Raw genomic sequence first — 10,063 nt, forward strand, 5'->3', positions numbered from 1 at the left:
AAATTTATTACTTTTTATTTTTATGTAAGCCACCCTTCTATGAGTTAAAGTAAAAATTTGTTGGTTTAATATTTATGTAGTACGTATATATAATATTTTTACACAATCAATCAATTATTCATTATTTATTTTATTTAAGAATCAATAATTATTAACACATAAATGTTATATGATGAAGTAACTATCTACAAATTTCTTACATTGTTAATGTATATATTAAGTTTTTTATTTCTGCCTATGATAATGTTTTAGCAAGGAATTTAGGATATCAACTAGCAAAGTGTTAAATATGCATCATCTGTCTGAAACATGTTAACTAAATGTTGGAGTCGATACAAATATTTCTAAATTGAACATCTAAGGTAATGTGTATGACAAGTGATACTTTCACATGTATATTAGCTAGACACAAGGACACGTCTATAAGAAGAAATGTTAGTGTTTCACAATGTATTTATGCTATTTTTATATAACTTTCTCTCCATACTATATATATATATATATGATATAACAATTTATTATACTATAATATTTATAGTTATATATCTTAGATGATCAAATATACTTGTAGTGAAGCATCCTTAAATTAAGCTATAATCCTTATAAAAAGTGGTGTTTGTGGTTGATAATGTATTTATACCTTTTTATACAACTTTCTATTTTTGACGAAGTGGTTATAATAACTTATGTATATCATGTAACAATATATTTTACTATAATCTATATATACTTGTAGTCATGTCAACAAGTATATTATGCTATAATCTTTATTTAGCAAGATTTGCACCACCACCTTTAACTTTGCTTATATACTTTGGGTTATATCTTAAACTTATAGTTATAAGTCACATATGAAAGTATATTTATCTTTTTGAAAGATATTTAATATATGAGTAAAGATCATCCACAAAGTTAAATTATGTCAAATTTCACAAAAATCAAACATTGCTTAATAATCAGCTTTTATATATATATATATATATATAGATAGATATATATATAGATAGATTAATGTAATATATTTCTTTGAAATAAATGAAAATTTAATCTATTTAATTATATATCTATTGATATTCACTTTTTCACAAATTAAAGATAAATGATCATAATGATGTATTATTATTATTCAATATAATTTATATTCTATAAAATATTGACGATACAATAGTCAATATAATTTAACTTAGTATAAACAAATCTCTCTCCTTTCATATATCGTAATATCAACTTCATATACTATAAATATTTAGTACATTATTTTGTATTATAGTATTTTAAGGAAATTAATATGTTTAAATAAAACTCTCATAATGTAGAATGTTATGTGATATTGTTGCTAGGTTTAAAAAGTTATTTAAAAATTTTAAATGTGAAATGTTTTATAGTATCCACACACTTAATTTATTTATTAATTAATTGTAATTATTTTAATTTTGGATGAAAGAAAGCTAACTTTATAATTTTTAATCGAGTGAAATGCTTACTAAAAATATTTGTAACAAGTATTTTCTTTATTTTTATATTGTTATTTCAAATATGTGTAAGTAATTTATTGGTGAAATTTATATTTATGGAACAATAATATAATAGTTTTACACAAAATGGTACATATTTCATCACTAATTTAATTTTGTATTAATTTATTTTATTAAATAGTCAATAATGTTAACATATGAATGATAAATAATACATTAATTATGTAAAAAAATCTTAAATATTCACTATATTGATTTTAAACTTTTTTATTTATTTTTACTATTACATATGAGTCAATGCATCATCAATAATTCAAGAGTTTTTACATTGTCATTATATTATTTATAACTTATATTTAAATAAAAATGTATGCACTGATGATATGATATGAATTTTATACATTACATTGTAACATATATCATTCATATTTAATTATTATTGATTTTTCATAAAAAGTAAAGTGCAATATCTATGCACTGTCACTGTAAATATTTATACACACTCATACATAACTTATATTTAATCATTACTGACTTTTCAAAAAAAAGTAAAGTATAATATTATAATATTCGGCTTCAATCATAGTTTTGTGAGAGCTACAAGCATGGACCTTATAAAAAATGGGATATGGATCCAAATGATACTTATTTGGAAGAATCTTCAACAATATTAGGATAAATAAGGTGTGAATTAGATGATGATTATGATGAAACTCCAAAGAAAGATGAGCAAGAGCAAAGAAAGAAAAATAAGGAAGATACAAACAAAAATAAGAAAGGAAAAAAAAAGATTTGAAGTATTTGTTTATAAGTAGTTTAATATGTATTTGCATTATAATTGAAATTATGAATTGATGTACTTTTGATGTTTTTGGCTTTATTGGCTTTACTGTGATGAAGAAATACCATAATCTTTAATTGGTTTGTTATGTTTCTGCACTTTAATAAAGGATTTCACAATGAGTAGTATCATTAGGCCGAATAATAAGTGATTAGAGATTATAAACATGCATGTTTCATACTTTGCCCTACTTTTATATGTCTAATTGGTTTGCTATGTGTCTGCACGAATAGGGATCCTCTATCTAAAAAACTTTGTCTCTTCCTATCTATATCTAATCAATACAACCAAATAATATAACTTTGTATTTATATTTTCTTATTTAATTGAATGATGTATTTTAATTGGTCTAGGATACAGATGAGGATACGAACCGGGAAAACATATCTCCATTAGTCTGCATTCGTATTATTTAAAAATATACATCAACAATATGCCAATTGATATTTTGGAATATATCATGAATCTAAAAGATGTACCAAATACATAACGTATCGAATATTTGAGGTAGTCACGTACTGCGTATTGCGTACCGGTACCGCAGAGAACCGTGTTCCAGGTGACTATTAGACGGACAACAGCATCTTCACAATCTCGTTTATAACCCTAACAAGGAGTTAGAGGACATGAAGAAGAAGCCGAAGCAGATGGAAGACGATGCTGCAGTGCTTCACGACTTACAACCCAAGGTTGAGAAAGAGATGGGCGCTGTTCAAGAGGATCCGGTTGGTTCTTATTCAACTCAAGTTAAAAAGCAACATGATCAAGATCAAGATGTAGCATCAATTATTCTCCTTATTGATCATCATGTCAACATTGGGCTGTATTTAACGTGTGCAAATGCTAGAATAATAAGACCAACTAATAGTGAGAATCATCAAATGAGATGATTAAACTTGCAATTGAACTACAAAGAGTACAAGACAGAATTTGAAAAAACACATAGCACAAAGCTTTGTTAGTGAGAAACATGGAAAAGGTCGTGTTGTTCGTGGATGATTGGAGATCATTTGCTCGGATTTCTCGTTGTAGAATATGTCATGAAGAAGAATTTGAGAACATAAAAGCTTAGAGGCTCCTTGTGCTTGTTTTGGGATCACCTGGTCCTGTGTCCGAAACCCTGTCCCCTCCAATTAAAATTTGCCACATCAATTAAATATGCCACCTCATTTATTAGGATTTACTTGTTGTTCCATTTTATCTTTTCCCCCTCCTGATCTAAACTCAATGTAGGAACTTTACCCCTTCCATTTCGTTTTTACTGTTGTACGTGACTTTTTCATCACTTCCCTTTTATCTCCTTTTTTCTTCTTCCCTTTTATCTCCTTTTTTTACTTCTTCTTCCAGCGACAAATTTATGCATAAAAAGGTCAAATATTGGTTGGCTCCTGATTCACATTGGTTGGCTCCAACGACAGCGGTGACATGAAAGGATGCCATGAAGCAAAGTGAAATCTAATGGAAAAGGAGAACTAAAAATGAGGAATTTTTTAAGAGAAAAAAAATAGTAGAAAAAAAAAATTAGATAATGGGTTGTGGATTAAATCCAGATATCACTACTGGATTTAAGATTTAGAATTTGGGACAGAGTAAAGAGGAAGGAGAAGGGGTAAAGAGATTCCCCCACTGAGTTTGGATGATGAGAGGGAAAGGAGAAAGGGTAAAAGGGAACAAAAGAACAAGAAGAAAAAAGGGAAGTGATGAAAATGTCACTACAACAGTAAAAACGAAATGGAAGGGGAAGGGGTAAAGTTCTACATTGAGTTTGGATCAGGAGGAGGAAAAGATAAAAATGAAACAACATGTAAATCCTAATAAATGAGGTGACATATTTAATTGATGTGACAAATTTTAATTAGAGGAGACAGGGTTTGGGACACAAAACTGGGACAAGTGATCCCTATCTGTTAAGTTTACTCATAGAGATTGCATTCAGAAATGGTGTGATGAGAAAGGAAATATAGTTTGTGAAATGTATCTCCTAAAATATGAACCAGGATATACAGCAGCTCCAAAGAAATCTCTAATATCTGGTGCAGCAACATCTTGTAAATGAGTTCTCAACAAACTAAAAGGTGCTTTTGAGGTTCCAACAAAACCATGCATATATAGGTATGGTCATGTGTCACCTTAAAAGATATGGACTCATGAAAGTTTAACCATTGAATATTGAGGAATCAACTATTACTATGTTCACAGGTATTATTTCCTATCTTTTCATCTCCTTTTGTATTTCCCGTATACTATAAAATGGGTAATTAGAGAGTATTTGAATGTCAATTTTTCTATTCAATAAATAGCAAGTTATATTGAATTCATTAAATGAATAATATTAAGTTAGTATAGCAAATAAATATGTAACCAAACAATTTATTATGGTTTATAGTAAAGTCATGGTTCGAGTCATCTCTAACTTATCTGAAAATGGGAAGAAGGTCGTAGACCAACACCGTCTCTAAGCTATTAATTTCATATAAAAAATATTTAAAAACTATTTTATCACCTAAATGAATAGAATTTTTTTAGTTAGGGCATGATTCGATTCGTCTCTAATTTCTCTGAAAATGGGAAGAAGGTCTACGGCCAACATCATTTTAAGCTATTAATTTCATACAAAAAATAATTCAAAACTATCTTATTACTTAATAAAAACTGGAATTTTTATAGTAAGGTCATTGTTTGAGTTGTCTCTAACTTCTCTGAAAATGGGAAGAAAGTCTACGACTAACACTGTTTCTAAGCTATTAGTTCCATTGAACTAAAACAATTGTATATTATAAATATTATAAAATCAATAAAAATCAATTCCACCCAATCTATCGATATTTTCAAAATCAACCAAACTAATCAATCAATTTTCCAACCATAACTACATAGTCTTGATTTTCCTATTGCACATAGGGATACGCAGGAGCAAGATTAATTAATATCAGACACAAAAATCAAAAAAATTTGTTGTAATAATTAGAGTTTTAATAAAAATTTTAAAGGTATAAAAAGTCCAGTTATTAGCTAGATTATCGTTTTAATACGGGAAAACAGGGTGCTAATATCTTCCTTGATCCGTAATCGACTCTCGATCTTAGTATCTCTGTTTAAAGACCATATTATCCAAATTGAGCATAAAAGAGAGTTTTCTACGTTTTGACCACAAAAAACATAGTGGTGACTCCAAATTAATAGAACTTTATTTCAAACCAACAGAAAGGGTTGGAGTCTACTGATGCTGAGGTTATGCCATATGCACATCACATAAATTGTGTGCTACATATTTGGCAAAACTTTATCAAATGTTCTAAGAACAAGGAACTTAGAGGTGTTGTGTCGAAAATAGCAAAGTGCGCCACGGTTGGTGAATATAATACAACTATAAAAAAGTTGAAGAAGAAACATTTAATGACATGGACATATCTCAACAATCTTGAGCCTAGCTCATGGGTAAAAGCATATTACATCCATTGGCCAAAAGTGGACAATATCACCAATAATATGTATGAAGTGTGGAATGCAAAAATTGTAAAATATCAAGATAAGCCAATTTTGACAATGTTAGAGGAGTTGAGGTGTTATATAATGAGGAGAATATGACAGCAAAGAGTAGCAATGAGGAATTGGAAGGGGAAGTTGTTGCTTGTCCAACAGAAAAGGTTGGAGAAAATAAAACTTGAAAATTCTAGGTGGACACCTACATGGACTAGAAATCTTTATAGCTAGACATATGTGGTTAAGAATAGGTCATTGAAGTTGGGGGTAAGTTTGACAAACCAGACATGCACATGTCAAAAATGGTAACTCATTGACCTACCTTGTGAACATGTAATTATTGCAATTGCATTCAACAATGAAAGTCCTGAAGACTATGTGCATAAATGGTTGACATCAGATGCTTTCAATATGACTTACTCATATGCCATTAACCTAGTAAATAGTCAGAAATTATGGGTTAGTGAAAATCAGAAGCCAAGACCAGATCCACCAAAGCTTAAGAGGCCAATTGGCAGACCAAAGAAGCATAGGAGAAGAGATGTGAACCCAGAAGCAACACCTACTTCTTCACAAAAAAATACAAAGGTCATGGAAGCCAACAAGCATGGTGAAGAATGAACTATGGTAAAGGTCATTATGAAAAAAACTTGTAAAGGTCTAGGATCAACAAGCAAGAAGCTTAAGAAGAATGAACTATGGTTAGAACAAATGCAAGGTGACTTACTTCAGACACAAGTAATTTACATAAACCCTTATTTATATAAATTATTGTGCAGCCCTTATTTCATAAATGACGCTTTACATGCATGAGTTTGTAGGAAAGTCACGTTGGTTCATGTACAATAGAAGCTGTCAGACAACCCATAACCAAACTGTTAGACACCCTGTCTGTTGTGGTAATTATCATAAATGACAACTTAATTGGGACATAATATATATTAAGGGACTTAATTGGGACAAAGTGTAATATTTAGGGACTAATGTAGTTTATTATATATCTTTTAATTTGAAGATGGCCCCATAAAAACCTATCTTACTAGAAGAACCACCTACCAATCAAAATTTGATGTCATATTAGAAGCAGCTGCAATACCAAGAACAAAATATTCACGGTTCATGCCACCAAGAACAGCAAGAAATCATGCAAAGAATTGATCCATCTCATTTGGTGTTGTTTAGTTTGGTGTACTCTTTCTATTATGTTGAAATCATTTTCTTTTCATGTAAAAGTTGTAATTCATTAATGATCCTTCATGGTTTATTGGTTATTTTGTTTAACTCTTTAAATTTGGTCAACATTTATAATGGATACAATTTGGTCATTTTGGGTATCATTATGCTGTCATTTGTTACTTTTTGGGTATCATTATGCTATCAGTATGTACATTATGCCATATGTTGCAGAAATACCAACATTATGTTGCCATTTGAGGTAGGTCTTTGCTATCACAATAAACATTATCTAAGGGAAAACCAACTACTAGTAGAAATATATACACATAACGAACTTCAAAACTTGGAAGAAATAATAAAAGAGTAGAAATTACAAAAGAATAAAATAGAACAAAACCAACTTCATTTCATTCATCACAATGTTAGGTACATACACATAACTTAAACCATCTTCAGCAAAGAACAAAAATACATATCTAAATGGAAACAAAAATATATATTCAAATAACAGCAAATACAACAAAGAACAAAGTAGCTACAGGCACAATTTTTCTGGACCATTTCACATGCTCTTTCATCATAATTTGGATTTCCTTGACATTAGCTTACAACTGATTCATGTGCACTGCATTGTCCATCACAAATTCTTCCTTCATTGCTTTAATTCCTTCCCGATCTTCCACCCACATAAAAAATTGGAAACATATGTATTACCCTCCTATAAAACAATGAAAACATCACAAAAAGGTATGGAAACAAGGACAATAGGTAGAAATATTGAAAACCCATAATCTTGAAATTAGGATAACCATAGAATTATCTCATTGGGTTCTGAAGAGTTTTTGATGTGTATGCAATAATAACCCTATTATAGTTGCAGATGGGAGGAGAAAATATTGGTTTCCATTAGACGTATTAGCCACACTAAACCTGCTCAGATCAAGGCTACTATAATTGCTCAAGTCGACATAAAAAAATATTTTTATAATTTTTTTTATATAAAAAGTAATTTGAAAAAAACAAAATGTCACACTAATGTGTGCCATGTGGACTTAACATGTCAAGCCATGTCGGTAGTTAATGACCCACGCAGACGAGACTATTAACTTCAATTGATGAGTATTGACGGGAGGACTAACATGGATTCATAATAAAATTGTTGGGGATTAAATTGATAATTTAAATTTATTAGGGATCAATTTAGTAAGATCGAAAAACATAAGGGTCCAAAATGTCACATTACTCAAAATTTTATACGTAATCTTTTAAACAAAATTTATGGATCGATGTCATTTTGCTGGGTGTGTAAAAATGAACATCGTGGAATCTCCGCATGTGGCCACATATGTAGTTAATATGTCACATGAGTGATTTTAAATGTAAACAAACGTAGGTTAACAACTAATGTGGGTTAGAGTTTTAAAAGTTGGGGATCGAAATGATAATTTAAATTTATTATAGAATAAGTTGGTACTCAAGGAAAACTTAGAGGATCACATATGGATGTTTACTCATAGAGATCTAACCTAAAACAAACGGTTCACACCCTAACCTTTTAAAATTCCAAAAAGTAACATTTTCACGTTCTCCCTTGGTTGTCAATATGTCACTTACGCATGTAATTTCATTCATGTGTTGCTATTATATTGTTTATTATAAATTTCAATATGTATGCTACAATTATTAATTCATCACTATTATATAGGTGCGTATTTTGGAGTTTTTTCCTTACATTGAAGTTGAATGTTTGAACCTTAAGTTTCATGAGCATTCTCTATGAGTATTCTATTGGAGTGGTCATCAGTCTGTTGGACGGAGGAGGAGGAAGCACAATATTTTGTGAAGAAGATCTTTACTCCTGACCTTGACAAGGTTTTGATGAAGACACTAACATCACCAAAAAGAACAAAATGAAGATTACTTATGAACACCAAGAAGATTAAAACTTCAAGAAAATTAGTCTAAGTCTAAATAGGTACTTCTATTCTACACTCTTTAATATACTAAAGTAGTAATGCTCAAAATATTTTAAAAGAAATTGAAACACTTCAAGTTTTAAATGAAAACATTTTTCAAAATAATGTGTAACAGGTTACTGAAATTTGAGTAACAGATTACATGAGTGAGAATCAGTTATCCAACAATATTTAAATTGGAGTAACAAATTACTCAAATTTGAGTAACCGATTACTCTAAGTGAATTTCAAATTCACTGTTGGACAGAGAGTTTGAGTAACCGATTACTCAATGTAATTTTTCAAAATGTCACGTTTGGGTAACCGATTATCCACTTGCTGTAATTGGTTACTCAGAGCTGTTACATCAGTTTTTCAGATTTGAAACTCAAGGGTTTTCATCCCAAATGAAATGTCTTCATTCCAAACAATTCCTACTCTTTCATAAAGGCACAATGACTGATTGGAAAACTTGTTTAAAGGCCTTAGAACTCACAATGAAAACAACTAAACGAAATGCCTTCATTCCAAACAATTGCTACTCTTTCATAAAGGCACAATGACTTATTGGAATGCCTATTTAAAGGTCTTAGAACTCACAATGAAAACAACTCTTTGAACAACTCTTTCACACTTTTCTCACAACTTTCCTACACTTTTATGAAATAGCTTTTTCCACTTCTAGCAACTTGAACTCAAACTTTCAAAGCTATTTTTCTGAGTTGCTTGAAGTAAAGTGTTTCAAAGTTTTGTAAACTTAAAAGAGCATTATTTAGTAAGTATACAAAAGAGTTGATTGGATTGCAAGTGTTATTATATTTCATACTTGTAAAGGCAATCCAAGACATCATTCAAATTCTTTATTCATTGTAATTGCTTTCTTTCACGGGGTGTGAATAGAAAGGGGATATAGTTACTTGGAAGATCTCGGGATGAGATATTGTAATCACAACTCATAATATTTAGTGGAAAATCTCTTGTGCTGCAAGAGTACTGAATGTAGCCTTCGGTGGACAAGAAGGTGAACCAGTATAAAATCCTTTTGTACTCTCTTATCCCTTACCTCTTTGATTTATTCTTGTTTATTTTATGCAATATTATCCGCTGCACTTTAACTCTTCATTTTGCAGAAA

Source organism: Lupinus angustifolius, chromosome LG06, assembly GCF_001865875.1.
Source record: "Lupinus angustifolius cultivar Tanjil chromosome LG06, LupAngTanjil_v1.0, whole genome shotgun sequence".
NCBI lineage: Eukaryota > Viridiplantae > Streptophyta > Magnoliopsida > Fabales > Fabaceae > Lupinus > Lupinus angustifolius.